This window comes from Manis javanica, chromosome 4 (genome assembly GCF_040802235.1).
Source record: "Manis javanica isolate MJ-LG chromosome 4, MJ_LKY, whole genome shotgun sequence".
Lineage (NCBI taxonomy): Eukaryota > Metazoa > Chordata > Mammalia > Pholidota > Manidae > Manis > Manis javanica.
The window spans coordinates 128,150,483-128,167,836 of NC_133159.1; the positions used below are offsets into that span (position 1 = coordinate 128,150,483).

At 45.7% G+C, this 17,354-nt stretch overlaps 1 protein-coding gene across 3 annotated transcripts in view; it reads left to right on the forward strand.

Moving 5' to 3' along the window:
• The first annotated feature begins 4,859 nt into the window (after window positions 1-4,859).
• The window catches only part of PIK3R6 (phosphoinositide-3-kinase regulatory subunit 6), a 54,877-nt gene continuing 42,382 nt past the window's right edge, over window positions 4,860-17,354 (forward strand). For 2 of the 3 annotated variants that reach the window (XM_037027054.2, XM_037027055.2), the window contains exon 1: window positions 4,868-5,031. The gene's annotated coding sequence lies outside the window, so the exon portion shown is untranslated. Of the gene's footprint in view, window positions 5,032-17,354 lie in introns of all 3 variants that reach the window. The other variant, XR_012130492.1, reaches the window with a different exon arrangement.

Consider the following 17,354-nt stretch of genomic DNA (forward strand, 5'->3'; position numbering starts at 1 on the left):
GGTGTGGAGCTGGGGAAGGAAAGGTGGGTCCCCGTGGGGGCTCTGCTCTGAAGGCTGAGAACAAGGACCCTGAGAACAAGGGAAATAATGGGGACCAGACCCCACCTCCACAGCAGCCCTGAGTCATCTCTGGCCCTCAACCTGGCCCTGAGGATAGGGGAGTGGGGGCGACCGTGCACCGGGAAGGAGAAGCCTAGGTAGGGACATTTTCTTTACCAACTTGAAGCATGGCTTGTGGAGAGGGGGTGGGCAGATTTTCTCTGTATCTTTCCCATCTTGACCCATGTAAATGTGTTATTAGTCCAGAAAATATAGACATTTAAATTAAGAAAAGAATGTGCTTGATCCTTCTGTACTGAAACATAATGATCTTCAAGTAAACAAAGCTAGTCGGATGTAGAGAAAATGAAAGTTCCTGTGGCCGGGATTCTCACCTGACACTGGTCCTCTTGCTTTCTGCACACATGTGGGCAATACGTTATTACTGACTCTATATAAAGAGCTCTGCCCAGTGCTCTGGGCTGCTGCACGGCTGCAGGAGAGCAGAAGCTGGAGTGGTGGCAGTGCCGGGACAGAGAGGCCCAGAGGCAGAGACCAGCTTGCTGCATGCAGACTTGCTCTGGGTGGATGGGATTCCAGTGATTGACCTGCCGCCATCGGAATAAAGCTGGGTATGTACCCTTCAGCCCAATAACATTCCATTGTCATTTCTCAGTCTCACCGAATCAAGAGTGAACTTGCCTGGGGCTGAAACCCCCTGGCAAGACCTGGAGAACAGCTGGTACAAACCACCCTAAGCTATCAACGGTGGTTATCACTGGGTGGGTTATCACTGGATGACGGGACTCTTTTTTTCTTTTTCACTCTAGTCCTGTAATGTTTGAGCACTTTTACAATGAAGATATATTTGTGAATTGCTTGAGTAATTTTTTTAAACACTAAAATTTTTAAAAATGGACATTGATGGTGTTTAAAATCAAAATTCCCTCTGCCCCCAAAAATAAGAATGGATGAAAGGGTGAGTGGATGAATATAAAACATTTGCTTCTTATAACTGCTTCTTATAACTATCACCCTATTAGTCCTAACTCTGCGTGTGCATGACCACACAGACCACCACCACCAGAGGTTAAAGGGCGGGAAATTCCCAGCACCGTCTCCTCCTGCCTTTCCACACCCACAGCAGACAGTACTTGTTGCTAACAAACTAGTGCTGCTGGTCCAGAGAGCACGCTTTGTGAACCACTGAGTCGAGCATGACATTCTGCTGCCCCTCTTGCTGGGTGGTGGGTATAAAAGCTAGAGGGAACTCACCGGAAGCACAGGTGCCTCTCAGGTGGGAACCAGCCATATGCTGCCTTGATCTTCCTGGAGTGGAGCTGAGAGCCGAGCACGGGCCAGGCTTTAGGCTGGCTGAGCCTGCAGGCCCTCCGTTGTGAGAAGGTGGGGAGGGTGGAGGGGTGCTGTGGGAAGCCCCTGGACTAGGTGGTTCCAGTCCTGCTGCCACTATTTATATGAGCCCTTCAACCTGCTTACCCATCTCTATAATGGCCCTAACTCATGAGGTGCTATGTACATGATTCTGTAACAGCTATTTTCTGATTTATTTCCTTTCACAGCTTTCCAAGAATGGGTCTTACCAGGCAGAGAACCATTTGTTTTTTGGGTGTTGTTAATGAGTTTGGGGCATGAAAACTGGGAGGCAAGGATTTGAATGGAGTTGAAGAGGATTCGGATATGTTTGTGAAAAAATCTGAGTGGGAGGACCCCGGAGTCCATGAGCTGAGGTCACTTGGGGAGAAATAGAAAAGGAAAAAGCCCTGTCCCCTGCCCCAGCCAACCAGTCTGATGGCATGGTGTGGAGGAAGGGCACCTGGACAACAGAAATGGCCGCAGAGAATGTGTCAGTCATTTAAGAGGTGTGTAATGTGCACTCCTTTTCCATCCTCCTAATGCAATCTTCAGTAAAATTGACATTGCTTTGTGGAATTTTCTGTGAGTGGTTCCTTAGAAAACTCAGAGGTGATGAATTCTGCATTTGCTGCTGAACATCCCAGAGACAACTCCACAGACCTGGAGCTGAAGAAAGGACACAGGTGACCCTGGGTTTCTTGAGTCCAAAGCAAATAATTCTTGCCTGACTCCAATATCCTGGCCCTCCATATACCCAGATTCCCAGCACCGGTGTCCCTGCCACCAGTTACAAGAGGATTTAATTTGTTTAAAATTTAAATAATTAATTAGTTAATTTAAAGCTCTCAATGGCTTTGTAATAGATAGGAAAAAAATAAGTATTTTTCTGAATCAAGGGGACTGGAGGCCGTCTCCTGGAAAGAGGAGTGAGGATGGAACAGAAGCAGTCAACTGCCTGCAGGAAAGATAAGTAACTTCACAGCCCCCAGGTGAGTTTCGTGAACAGACTCCCACACGCCCAGGCCGAGGTAGAGGAACCTGAGAGGAAGCACCCACGGCTGTGCCCAGAGGGGCCAGCCAAGAGCCGGGACTTGGTAGAGGAGGCAGGAAGAGGAGAGAAGACAGCTGACGAGGCTTCTGCTTCTGTATTTGAGCACTGATCACTCCAGTGTGACTTTGCTTCCATTAGCTGCCCAGGCGATCTGGGGGAACCCTGACTCCCAGCTCTGATGGATCACCGGGGGGAGACAGCCGCTCCTAGGAGACTGGTACAGACAGAAAACCTGGCAACAGCACAGCCTGGAAAAACCAGATTAAACAAACCCAAGAAGAGCATCTGGAGAGGAAAGGCGGCACTGAGATTGTCAAAGGCACGCCCGCTCCCCTGCCTTGGTGATGGTAGGATGGTGCACTGGGGGTCGTATGGGGACCTCGGTCCTTCCTCACTCCACATCCTCTCCACTGTCTCTTCGTCCCTTGTTGGCTATCAGCTGTGCCCTCAGAGTGAAGGGGCCTCAGCTCCCCCTTGCAGGGGACAGCTCTGGGGCTGTCCATGGTTACCAGGCAGCCCCTTCCGTGGCTGCCACACCCAGGGTGGCTGCAGAGACAGCAGCTGATGGTAAGAGGAGCAGCGCAGCCACAGGAGGCCAACAGGACTTGTGATTTCCTATTCAGTTAGGCCAAAGCTGATAAGATGCCAGCCCACAGTGGCCACATTGCCCAGCTGCCTCTGAGTCCTGAACCTGCAGGGGCTGAGGTCTTGGTCCTTCCTCCTATCCTGCACTTAGTTCCCTCCTTCACTCATTCATTTGTTTTATTTAATAAGCCAAACATTCTCTTAATATTCTTTTATCTTGTGAAGGACAGAATAATGAAAAAGATCTAGCCTCTGCTTTCCTAGAACTTATTCGGGGAGGGGAAAGGGATGAAGCAAATAAGAGACCAAAGGACTCAAATATAAAAGATGCAAGATAGGATGGAATACCAATCACATGAGGGGGACAGAAAAGCAGATAAGGCAGGGGGGCTTAGCCATAGCGCAAATGATTCAAAAAATTTTTTTTTCAAATAGACTTTTCTGTGAAAGGAGGAGGTAGAACAGAACCCATTCAAGCTCTTGCAGAGAAAGATCAGTGACTTCTCCTTTGGTTGCAAAGGAGAAACCCAGCTGACAGAAACCCAACTGAAACTGTCCTAATCAAAAAGAGGGGAGGGATGTATTAGATCACAGAGTTGGACGGTTAAGGGTGTGTCTAGGCATCAGGGTTTCACGCAGAGCTGAATCCAGGCATTCAAACAAGGCTGTCAGCAATCTGTCTCTCTCTAGAGCCATTTGCCCATTAGGCCAAATCAGATGAGAGCAGAGAGCTTTCTAAAGTTCTAGAAATGTGTTGAGATTCCCCCAAATCTTGCTTGACTCCACAATGTGAGGAAAAGAAAAACAGGACAAACTAGCAGACATGCCACCTTGGAGGTGATCCTCTCCCTGGTGCTGTTTGCTCCTAACTGCCAAGGTCAGCAGACACTTTTCTGTTCTCTTCAGCTGTGTCCTCGCTACAAATGTTGACACAGTGCAAATCTTTGACATCCTTGACACTTTCTCTTCCCCCAGCTTCCACGGATTTCCACTTTTTCTCCTGCCTCTCTGACTTGTTTTTTGGCTCTTCTCTGAAAGAAGGACAAGGGGGGCACTGGGAGAAGAGCTGGGCAGAGAATCTCACAGCACATGCAAAGGCAGTGGGGAAAGACAGCCTGAATAATTAAGGAGCACCAGCCACTCAGAACTTCTGGGAGGAGCCAGAGTGCGGGAACAAACCCCTGAAGGGCCAGATCAAGAAGAGCCTTACAAGCCACACTAAGGCGTTTGGCCATTCTCTTGAAGGTAATAGGGAGCCATTGAAGGTTTAACAGGGGAGACCAGATTTGTGTTTCACTATCAGAAGGAGGCCATTGGCTGTGAGGTGGAGGCAGGATCAGAGGGAAAAATCAGGCTGTTGCAGTAATTCAGGAGAAAGACAATAGTGACCTGAGGAAGAAGTGACAGCCGTGGGGATGGAAAAAAGAAGACAATTCAGGAGATAGTGATGGGACTTGGTGCAGTTTAGATGTAACAGGTGAGGAAGAGGGAGGTGTTAAGGATGACACACCCAAGTTTCTGATTCTGAGGTGAGGAGTAGAAAAGTGGGTTTAAGGGGGAAATGATGAGCTTGGTTCGTACACACTGAGGTGCTTGACGGCCATCTGGCTGACCATGTCCAGGGTTGGGGGGGGTTAGTGTGTCTGGAATTCGGGACAGAGGTTGGGGCTCCCTGTGACACTGGCCAAAGTAAAGACTGTGGGAACCACACATGCTTCTCTAGAAAGCAGCTTCAGAGCAGGATGTGTTCTGGGAGGAGCTTTGAGGGCCATGGGGAAGGGGAAGGAAGAGGAGGGGACAGAGCTGGGCTATGTGACACGGGGCTCTGGTCTGCAGATCTATAAACTGCAGCTGGGACTAAAGACACCCATTGGGGCTCCTCCAGGACATCGGGCACTCTGGGGCGGGCAGCCTCCATGGGCAACGCGGCGGGGAGCTAATCGGTGGACAGACTTGTGGGGCTGGGCTGCGGCTGAGCCAAGGTAGGTGCTGGCCCATACAGGTCTGCAGGGAGGGAGCAGGGACAGGCTAATCTGGGCAGAGCGATGGAGGGGGTGGGGGAGGGATGCTGCCAGGGAGCTGACACCCCTGGCTCTTAGGGAGTCAAGGCCCAGCCTTTCTGAGGAGCGTTACCAGGACCACTCTGCAGAGTTAGGATGGGTCAGCCCACAGGAAGCAAGACCACAGGACCCTGTGAGAAGACCCCTCCTTTCTTCTCCAAATCCTGTAAATGGCAATAACTATGGGCCTCACTGTACATGCCCAGGCCTATAGAGTGGATTCTCACAAGCAGTTGGAAATAGGCTGGAGACGTGCTTTAATGCCCATGTTATAGGTCAGGAGACGGAAGCTTAGAGATGTGAAGCAACCTGAAAAGATTGCAGAGCCAGTAAGCAAGGTGCAGGACTCAGAGTGAATCCTTTGGGGCCCCGTCTGCATACCTTCTGGGACATTCATCCCTCCACCCTCTCCTGGGGAACTTGGTGACAGTCATGCTGGTCTGACCAGGTGCAGCTGGTGGCAGAGTCCAACGAAGGCCATCTGACCTGCTGGTGTCAGGGGGAAGACCCAGTTGTGAGTGACTGCCAGAGCATAGGAGCAGCGGTGGGTGGACAGAATCCCCAGGGTGGAGATCGGGGAGGGCTGTGTGGAGGGTGGCACCTGAGCCTGAAGAAGGGGGAGGGTTTGTGTGCAGAGATGAGACAAGGAATCCCAGTAAGGAAAACAAAGTGTGCCTGGCTCACGGAGTAGGAAGGTGGATGTGAAAATCAGGATGACAGGGACGAACAGCCAGAGATTGGACTTGGCTGCCAAAATGTGGAGTTTGCAAGGCCTTAGCAGGTGTGGTTTCCAGTACCATCTCATTTAGTCCTCAAGTAATCCTATGGGGTAGGTGCTATTTATTATTAAGTCTCCCTCAAAGATAGGGAAACTGAGGCACAAAGGCTTGAAGCAACTTGCCCAAGTTGCCACAGCAACAGAGAGGCTGGGAACCCAGCCAGTCCAGCACCCAGTGCTATCTACCCAGCCGCTTTGCCACACAGGCCCTCACCGTGGCCCGCTGCTCACTTCTGTTATCTCCAAGATTGCTGCTCGGTGGTGGGCGTGAATGTCAGGCTGCGGTCCTCGCCATCTCATCCAGGGACTTCCTGGTCTTCATCCAGGCCCGTCAGATTCCTCCCAGGCTCCCCCCACCTCCGGGAACAATGCTCTCCTTCTGCCACGCCGGCTCCCTCACACGCAGGTGTTTCCTTCCCAGCCAATGGCAGAAAGAGCAGAGGAAACAGGCCTGGCCCATCCACAGGGGACAGCAGAGAGTGAGGGTCATCTCCTCCCAGCACCGCGGGAATCTGGAAAGCCCAAGTGGGTCTCATGGGGTGAAGGGGCCCCCTCAGAACTCCAAGTGCTGCATTTCCACTCTTACTTCCCTCACTGTGAGTCCACCAATCACATGTGCCCGTGAAAGTCCAGCACCCTTGGGAGGAGAGGGAAATGGGTCAGTAAACAGGTGGACAGCAAATAGGTGGTGAAAGGTAGAGGTGTGGGCCTGGGAAACTGCTTCATCCCAGGTCTCAGTCCTGCAGAGGGGACCACAGGGAGGTCTTTGGGGTAGTTTCTGCCTGAGCAGCCTGCCCTTGGAGCCAGCAGTGGGGGTCTGCGGTGCTGCGGTGAATCAGGGGGTTGTCAGAAGCTGGGATCTCCATTGCTGAAGCACTGACCTTGAGCCAGGCCTCCTCAAATCCTCCTCTAAATCCTGCTTTTTTCAGGCCTTCCTCTGTCCAGAAAATCTTCCCCTTGTTAGCCTGTATCAACTGTGGGCAGCAGCAGCTGTGAACCGGCTCCCGCTGGCTTCTTCCAGCTGCGTCCCATAGAGCTACCTCTAGGGTTCTGTGGTCGGTCCTGGGGCCTATTTTACCCGCAGGCAGTGACCAGATGTGTGCTTGCACCCGCTGAAGGACTGTTCATTGCTATATTGAAGGACGGCTCTCTGAATCCCATTCATTTGTTCATTCTTTGTCTCCAATTTCACCTCCTATCAGGAACTGTGTGGGGGCTAAGATTTCACCCTCCTGGTAACTGGCAAGTTAGCCTGCCTTCGTTCCAGACATCCTGGTAGAAAACACATGACTCTAGAGAAAGGACATTACTCACAGCAAGCAACAGAAGTGTCATCCGATTGGTGCCCCTTGTTCCCCAAGTCCCATGGGGGCAGCGCAGAGGTGGACACAGGGAAGATGCTGCATCTCGGCCAAGGAACCCCAAACTCAGGCAACCCCTGTGTGCACAGTGGGCTGCAGGCAAACCTGCCCCCTTTGCCCTGGAAGAAGACATGGACTTATTATACCAGAGAGCAAATCAATCTGCCCTCTGCCCCCGAGGGAAACATCATCTCACTCTTCCAAAGCCCCCGAGGGAAACACCATCTCTCTCTTCCAAGGCTGTTCACAATACAAACCTTGGAGAGGTGACACAGAACAAAAGCTCACAAGGCGTGCACAGGCTCAAACCTAGGGAGAATTGTCTCCCAACACCCCCTACTGTCCTATCACTGTTGCACTGCAGTCACATTTTCCTTTAAAAACCTCAGACTCCTCTCACCTCAGCGCTTGGCCCAGGTTTCCTTACGATACTGTGTGGCTTGATCCCATGCCTCCTACAGTTTACTACTCAAATGTCACCTCCTCAATAAGACCTCCCTGGTTGCCTTCTTAAAAACTACACCCCCAACTCTGGAGCCCCACATTCCCCTTCTCAGCCTTATTCTTACAAGCACTGATCATGAGCTAATATATAATTTAATTATTGAGTTCATTGTCCCCTCCACCCTCACTATATACCCACTAGGGTGCAACCTTTAGGAGAGCAGGGGTTTTTTGTCTATTTTAAATTCCTGCCATATCCCCAGGACCTGGAAGAGTGTTTAACCTACAGAAGCGGCTCGATAAATATTCACTGAATGAATGAATCCATCCATTGATTAGGTCTGCAGTTGAAGACCTTGTTTTCCTGCCTCATGTCTGTAGGGCAGTGTCTGGCATACAGTGAGGCCCAGTGACTCTGTGAGTGAAGTCTCCAGGCAGCGCAGGGCGAGAGGCCACAGTGCTGTGACTGACCGTGACCGTGGAGCTTCTCCCAGGTGGCTGGGATTCAACCCTCGGGGATTCCATGTGCCTTCGCCAGCTGCTGGGAATCTTCCTGACTGGTGGCAGAAGCTGGTGTATTTCTTCCCTGTGATGTCACACTCTCACTGTGACCGGGGTCACAAGGAGAGGGGCATGTGAGCTGAGCGCTGAAGTGCCATTTCCACAGTCAGTAGCACGAGACCCACAGTGGGACATTGCAGGCAGGCTGTCCAAGATGGGGCCTAAGATCCCTAAGCACAGGTGGACAGGTGTCCGCTGTATGAGTGTGGCAGAGCGCAATGTCCCTCTCTCCACTGTCTCTGTGTCCCCCTTCCAGTGGGACTGCTGTCTCTTCCACTAGCATTCTGAGCATCCACATCATCTCTGTTTCCTCTGCCACTTGTTATCCCAGCAGTGCCCAATAGTCTTGCTTCTGCTCCCGAGCCTGAGAGCGGCTTGGGGACAGTGAGTCTGTCTTGTCTCCATATGTGTCTGACAATTGTTCCTACAATGGTAATGGGGACACGACAGTGAACCAAGCGGAGTCCTGCCCTCATGGAGACTGCATTCTAGCAGAGGCAACCAGACAATTAGCAAACATGGCACATACATCCAGTGCTAGAGAAGGAGAGAGGCGTACCATAATGTTTTGGGATAACTCACAGGGGCACCGTCCCAACACCCAGCTCATGTCAGGCATTCTGTCATCAATTCTTCTCTCTGAGACCTAGGACTGAGCCACAGTAAAGTTCATGGGTTGCCCCCTTGTCTGCCTCCAAGAGCTGGGCAGGGAGCATGGGTGATGCTGCAGGGAAGCTGACGGTGGTGGACGCAGGAGGGAGGAGGGCACGGAGGCCCCGGGAGCCTGTGGCTCTCTACAGGGGCAGCTGATTGTTGCCATGTGGAACTGTGGGCCTGGTATTGCCAGATGTTATATTCCAGTTATTCCTTTTAAGTAAAAGCTGGGACTCTTGATTTTTATGTGAAATATAACATTTTTAATGTTGGCTGCAGATTCAGTTTTCTAAAACTATGACTTCTTCTGGGGAAGGGAACTGATGGAACAGGGGCAGGTGGGAAGGATGCTTGCTTTTCACTGTATAGCCGTTTGGTCCTCTTAGATGTTTGCCACAGACATGGTTTCTAAAGTGAAACGTGAATTTTAGCAATATACCAGGGCATCTCCAGGTTCCCTGAGTGAATCTGTGAAACAGGTATGTTGTCAAATGTGTTGTGAACATCAGCATCAAGGCCCGTGGGAGAGCCATGGGCCGGGAGTGTGCCACACAGTGGTCTTTAAGAAGTCACAGACGGGTAGACCCCCCAGCTCGGGAGGGCAAGGACTGTGTTTTATTTATGTATCTCTAAACTGTCAGGCCTTGCACAATTTCTGCCACATGGATAGCATTCCATAGTTGCTCTTTGATTTACTCAGCTACTCAGTCACTCAAAATACTGCCAGGAAATAGGAAGAGAGCCAGAGGGCCTCTGAGCAGCCCAACTACATGTTCCAAGTCCACTGATGGTAGTTCTCATGCTCTTTCCATAGATCGGTTTCTCAGGCTTAGTTTCCATATTTTACGTACAGGATTATCCCATGTGTTTCTCTGGCTTCCCAGCCTTTGGCCAACTGGTAATTGGGTGGAAGAGCAGAGATGGCTCCTCTGCCACCAACACCAAGGAGCCTCTGTTAAAATTAGAAAGAAGCACCCCCTCTGAGCAAATTGCAGCAAATGGCTCTTTGGACAAATGCATTGCACAGCCTCGCCCTCCCTGGCTGGGTAAATCACCAAAGGCCAGAGGAATGGTGGGCGAGACAGTAGCCCCCATTCACCCACTATGTGTAAAGTGCAAGATTTAGGCAGAGAAGTCCAAAGCAGGAGCCATTCAGTGCATGATGGAGGCTTCCTTGACCTACCAGCAGCTCCTGAAATCCTCACCATGTTACAGCATCAAGTGTGCAGTTGGCTCTGATGAGATTCATGGAGAAAACCCTCAGAGGCATGTTTGGGCCCTTACATGGGCAAGCTCTTATTTCCTTTGAAATTTGTATCATCCTGAAGTGAAGACAAAAGAGATGTTGATGCATTCTGAGAATGACCTGGGTTCTGCTTGTTTTTATTTCCTGTCTCCGTGCAAGCTTGTCTCCCTAAGGGCTCTTTCCCCGACACCGGTGTGGTCAGCAGTCCTACAGGACAGGAAGTAGATTAGTGGCCCCCTGCAGAATAGCAAGGGGGAGACACAGTTTCCCAACGTCTGCACAGATACATATAAGCTCTGAGGAAATGTTTAATAAATGAATAAGAGAATTAATGAGGAATGAGTAAGGAGGCTTTCTAACAGTGATTGTTTAAGCTTCTAGAATTTTGCTTTCAGTTAAAAATGGACCCAGAGCACCCCCAGCTCCATCTCTTCCTCTCCTATCAGGAGAGGAGACATACACTCCTCTTGTAATCTGTATCTTTGTGATTTCTTTTCCTTTGAGGCTGCTCAATGTTCATTACTGGCTGATTCCCCTAGGACAGAAGTTTGCAGTGTGTTCATTTTATTTTACTAGGGCAGAGGGTCTGTGAGGTATGTAAGTGGGGAGAAAGGGGTACAGAGGGCAAGGGAGGTGGCCACGACCACACACTTCAGGCTGCAATCTGGGCACTAGCCCTGGTCAGCTTCATTGGCCACATGACTTTTGGAAAGATACTTAACCTTCATTCATTCACTGAATATTTCTCTAAAATATTTGCTGCTGGACTTGCTGCAGACAATAAGACACGGTGGGACCCAATGTTTATGGAGCTCACATTGTAATGAATGTCTGAGAAAACTAATCATTACACAGGAAAATTTATGATATTGATAAATGCTGTGAATAAAACTAAAGTACGGTAGAGCATGACTGTGGGAACTATTTTAGATACATTGGTCAGGAATGGACTCTCTAAGGAGGTGACATTTTAAATGAGACCTGAATATTGAGAAGGAGCCAGCTGTGGGGAGATCTGGGGGAAAGAGGCATGCAAAGGCCCTGCAGTAAGACTGGCTTTTGGCAAATTGGAGAAACACAGTTAGGAGGTGAGAGCCTGGTGAGCCAGAGGAAGAGTGGCATACATGGTGTATGCACTGCTGGGGCCAGATCAGGCAAGCTTTAGAAAGGATGAGGAGTGGGGAGTTTATTGTAAGATCTAAGAGAAATCTTTGGAGGACTTTAATCAGGGACCAGATGTTGAGGGAAGAACGGAAGCTGGGAAACCCATTAGGGAGCACTGCCATAATGTGGGCAAGAGATGATGGTGGCCTGGACCCAGTGGCTGGAGCAGAGACCACATGCTCGCTCTTCATAACCACCCAGCTAGTAGGGGGGCACCCGGGAGCCTGACTTCCTGGGCCCCACTTAGGAAGCTTCTCTTGGCCTCCCTTCCCCACTGGATTTGGGGTCAGGACCCACATCTGCTCCATCCCCAGCACCTGTTCATCCTGTGTGGTGGCTCTGCCACAGCATGTTGTCATTTTACAGCTCCTCCCCCTAGTGCCCGCATGCCCCACTCCTTCATTCACGGTCAAATTTTAATAGCTCACTCAGATTTCCATGTCTGCTTGTGCCCACAAAGACAGGTCACCGAGCACCCTTAGAGAGAAGAAACAGCATGAATGCTGACACATTCCCTTCCTCACTGAAGTTTTGGGTCCCTGATCTCCATGCCTGTCCATTTATCAAAATGTTGACATGAAACAGTTTGACATTCTGCCTGGCACTTCCAGGTGCCCATGTGGCAAACGAAGGAGGAAAATGCAGCTCAGAGAGGCAAGCGATGGGCCACGCAGTGGGAGGTGGGCAGTCTGGACTTGAACCTGGCCCTTCACACTCCAGTTAATTCTCCACAGTGCACAGCACAGCACGCTCAGCCTCACGGCTCAGCAGTCCCTGGCATCCAGGAAGGGAGAGAAGAGCAATTATTTTAATAGTTTTATCAGGTTTCCCTCTGTCTTTGCACACAGCCAGTGTAATGGCAGTATTCATAAGCTGAGGGGTGAGCTCAGAGGTGCGTATTCTGCTATTAGGCTTCACAACTTACCTATGTTAGCTCTCTCTTTTGTGTGCCATCTACTACATAACAGAAGTAAAGTCAAACATACTTAGTATTAAGAAATCAGAAGATGTAGAAATTTATCAAAGTGAAAATTACCTGTAACCACTGCCTATGGATGATATCACTTTTTTTTGGTAGTGTAATGTATATTATTAAAAGAAGCAATTCATACACACACACACAAATAAGTACATGTCAAACTGGGGGATCTAAATAACAAGGTGTCAAGGTCAATATCCTGCTTTTGATTTTCCACTGCAGTTGCATGAGATGTTGCCCTGGGAGGACCTCCATACAGCAAACATGCGATCTCTGAATTGTTTCTTACTATGCGTGTGAATCTACAGTGACCTCAAATTAAAAACTTAATTTAAAAAAGATAACAGCTGTTTTTTTAAACATAACTACAGTACTATTACCTCCCTCACCCCAAGTTTCTATGGCATTTAAGTTTCCAATTACCTCTAATGTAAAAGTTTTATGTAATGGTTTGAATTGAGATTTAAACAAGAGTCACACATTCACTTGGTTGATAAGTCCCTGTTAATTTATAGGCCCCCCTTCATTTACCTCACCTTTCCCTTCACCTCCATCACACCACTTTTCTTGCAATTCATTTGTCAAAGAAAATGGAGCATTTGTCCTGTAGTTCCTCAGAGTCTGGATTTCTGCATCCTGGTCGTATGTGTCAGCATGTTCTGTATTTCCTATAGATTGGTAATTGGATATACAAGCTTATTTGCTTTTGGAATATATAAAACATGCACAAGTTTAAAAAATTAAAATGGTAAAAAAGGGCGTATATCGAAATGTCAGTCCCCACCCCACCCCAGTTCCTCAGGTGCCTTCCGGGCTAGTGTCATGTGCAAAGGGTCTGGTTTTAGAAAGCTGTGGGGGTACCACTGAAAGAGCATTCCTTTTTTAATTTTTTGCTAAACTCTAGAATTTGGTAAATAGTATATGTGCATATAAGTACATGATACCAGCTAGAATTTAAAATGTGGATTCTTTCTTTTTTTTTATTGTTTATCTTTTTTCCTTTCTCCCACCCTCGTTCCTCCCTCCCTCCTTTTCTTCCTTCCTTCCTTCTTTTCTTTCTTTCTTTCTTTCTTTCTTTCTTTCTTTCTTTCTTTCTTTCTTTCTTTCTTTCTTTCTTTCTTTCTTTCTTTCTTTCTTTCTTTCTTTCTTTCTTTCTTCTTTCTTTCTCTCTCTCTCTCTCCCTCTCTCTCTCTCTCTCTCTCTTTCTTTTCTTCCTTCCTTCCTTCCTTCCTTCCTTCCTTCCTTCTTTCTTTCTTTCTTTCTTCCAGTACTCTCTCCTCTCTCTTTCTCCTTCCTTCCCCCCCCCCTCCCTCCCTCCCTTCCTTCCTTCCCTTGTTGCACTGGTTTTCAATATTATGTTCATTTGTTGAATAGGTATAGAGAAATGGAATGTCCTTGCCTTTTGTTTATCTTTGAGGGAAATGTTCAGTCTTTCACTATTACATGTTAGCTATATATTTTTAGTAGGTGCACTTTATCAGATTAATGAAGTATCCTTATCTTCCTAATTTGCTGTAAGTTTTTATTATGAATAAGTGTTGCAACTTGTCAAATGCTTTTATCACATCTATTGATAGGAGCATATGTTTTCTCTTTTTCAGTCTTTAATAAGATGGATTACACTGATTAACTTTTAAATTCCAAACCGATCTCACATCCCTGGGATAATTCCCATCAGGTTGTTACGCATTATTCTTTTTATATACTGCTGGACTTGTTTTGCTAATACGTTGTTGAGAATTTTTTTCATATGTGTTCGTAAGGGATATTGATCTGTTTTCTTGCCCTATCTTTGTGTACTGTGGTATCAGGATAGTACTGTACTCAAAATAAGGTGGAAAGTATTCCCTCCTCCTTTACTTTCTGGGCCAGTGGATTATTTAGAGATGTGTTGTTTGATATCCAAGTAGTTGGAGGGTTTCTAGTTTTCTTCATGTTACTGATTTCAAGTTTAATTTCATTATGATAAGCAAACTTACTTTGTATAATTTCAATTATTTTAACTTTGTTAAGGCTTCTTTTATGACCCAGGGTATAGTCTCTCGATGAATGTTTCATGTACACTTGAAAGGAATGTATATTCTGCTATTATTATGTGTAATATTCTATGAATTCCAGTTAAATTAAGTTGGTTGATGGTACTTTTTACTTTTTCTATATTCTTACTAATTTTCCATCTGCTTGTTCTACCAATTATTGAGACAGGACTGTTAAAATCTCCATCTTTAGCTGTGGATTTGTCCACTTATCCTTTAGTTTTATTCATTTTTCCTTCATGTGTTTTGAAGCCCTGTTGCTAGATACATACATATTTAGGATTGTTATAGCTTCTTCATGAATTAACCCTTTTATCATTATCTCTCTTTAGTCCTGGTAATTTTCCTTGCTTTGAAATCTAGCAAGCCATTTGAGCTTTCTTTTGATTAGTGTTTGCATAGTATTTTTTTCTGTTCATTTGCTTTAAATCACCTGTGGCATTATATTTGAAGTTATTCCAAGTGCCAGTTTGTTCTGTGTTGTTTTTTTATCTATGCTGACAATCTCTGTCTTTTAATTTGTGTATTTAGACTATTTATATTAATGTAATTACTGATATAATTTTATATAGGCCTACCATTTTATTATTAATTTTCTGTTTGTTTTTATGTGTTTTGTTCCTATGATAGAGGGGGTAAAAAAAAGAATTTTTCTCATGCTCCTGGGGCCACAGTTCCTCTAGTCAGAGAGAAGAATTTCTTCCCAGAATTTTAGGCACCTGCGTGGCCACTGTTGCCACAACTGTTGCTGTTACGGCTGTTGCAAAATTGCCTGGGGGCTACAGCAGCAGAAAAATGAAAAGAAAAAGGAAACTCCCCCATCTCTTCAAACCATAGGGGATGCTTTTCTACTCCTCAGATCAGAGAGAGAAGGCTTTTCTTCTAGCTCTTGTCTGCCCTCTGAGTTTCTGGCTGCCTTTGTATCCAGGCTGGAGTTTACAGAGAGGGGGGAAACAGAAAACTCATTGCCAGTTTGTTCTTCTTTAAATACTGGTATTCTTCCCTGTTCTACCTGCTACCATTTACTTTTCAGAATCCTCAGATAGCTGGTCCATGCATACTATCCAGAGTTTTCAGTTGCATTCAGTGGGAAAGTGGTGTATACTTAACTCCATCTTAATCATACCCAGGACCTTCAATGTCACATTTTGATGTTTAGTTTTTTCTGACTTTTTAAACTGCATATATGCACATTTAGAAATATACTTTAAAAAAATTAATGTTTTAAAAATGTGTTAACTGTTTTGTTACCTACTGTTTAAAATGAATACTTATGAAAATCTTTTCAGTTCAGTAAATATAGATATACATTATCCTTTTTATATCTGCATAGTATTGCACTGCATAAATTACTCTAATGCACTTAGTCGATACTCTGTAGTTGGGCTTTTATGTTACTTCTGGATTTTCTACATTATAAACAATGTTTCGATGAACATTTCTGTACATACCTCTCATTTACTTGTCCAATTTAGGATAACTTCCTAAAAGTAGAATTGCTTGGACAGAAAGTAAGTACATTTTGAATCTTGATGCATATTGCCCAACTACCCTCAGAAAAGCTATGCCAATTTCCATTTTCACCACCTGAAGATGACAAAGCAAATTTTCTAATATCCTCACCAATGGTTGATGTTATTTTTTCTAATTTTTGCCAATGATGTATCACATTTTGATATTCATTTCTGATTATCAATAGACTGAAATTATAATTGTAATACACTGAATTCAATTAGTTGATATTTATTTTAAGATTTTTATGTCTGTATAAGTGAGTCTGATCTTTTATTTTTGTTGTAAAATCTACATACCATAAAATTTACCATTCAGAGGTGTTAAATACATTCACAATGTTGTGCAATCATCGTCACTATCCATTTCCAGAACTTTTTCATCATTCCAAACAGAAACTCTATACCCATTAAACAATAATTCCCCATTCCTCCCTTCCCCAGCCCTTGGTAACCTCTATTATACTTCTGTCTCTGTGAATATGCCTGTTCCAGGTACTTCATGTGAGTGGAATCTTATAATGTGTATCCTTCCGTGTCTGATTTATTTCACTTAGTGTGATGTTTTCAAGGTTCATCTACATTGTAACATATACCAGAATTTCATCCCTTTTTAAGGCTAAATGATTTTCCATTATATGTATAGACCACATCTCGTTTATCCATTCATCCATTGATGGACATTTAGAGTGTTTCCAACTTTGGGCTATTTTTAATGTTACTATGAATATTGGTATGTAGGTATCTGTTAGAGTTCCTGTTTTCAATTATTTTCAGTATTTTCCTAGAAGCAGAATTGCTGGGCCATATGATAAATCTATGCTTTTGAGAAACGACCATACTGTTTTCCTTAGCAGCTGCACTGTTGTAAATTCCAGCCAACAATGTACCTACCATGCCTGTAATTTCTTCACATCTTTACCAACAATTTGGTAGCTTCTGCTGATTTTCTTTTTAGAATAGCTATCCCAATGGGTGTGAAGTGCTTCATCTATTTTTTTGAAGCTATCTTTATTAGATTTTGGTGTCAAAGATAAGGTGGCCTTTACAGAGAATCTTTCCTTCTTTCTCTATGCTTTGGGAAGTTTAAGTATCATAGAAATTTTCTTTACTTCTGCGTGTTTGAAAGAATTTATTAGAGAAACCATCTGAGCCAGACACCAGTTTTTAAGTGCTAGTTCTTTGACAGCTTTATCTATTTCCTTACCGGTTACTAATACAAGCAGCTTTTCTAATTCTTCTAAAGACTTTGTGTCATGTTTATTTTCCTAGAAAACCACGTATAATATAGAGGGTTCAGATTTTCTTTTTTGCTACAAATATACCTGTAATTTATTTATTTATGACATTTATCATTCCTAATATTGTCTTTGCTCCCTCTCTCTTTAAGCTAGCTTTTCCAGGTGTATTTTTATTTTTTAATTTTTTTCTTCCAAGAACATGCTCTTAGATTCCTTCAGAGCTACTCTTGCTTTTCAGCTGTGGAGTTTCTTGCACAGTGTGCAGAATCT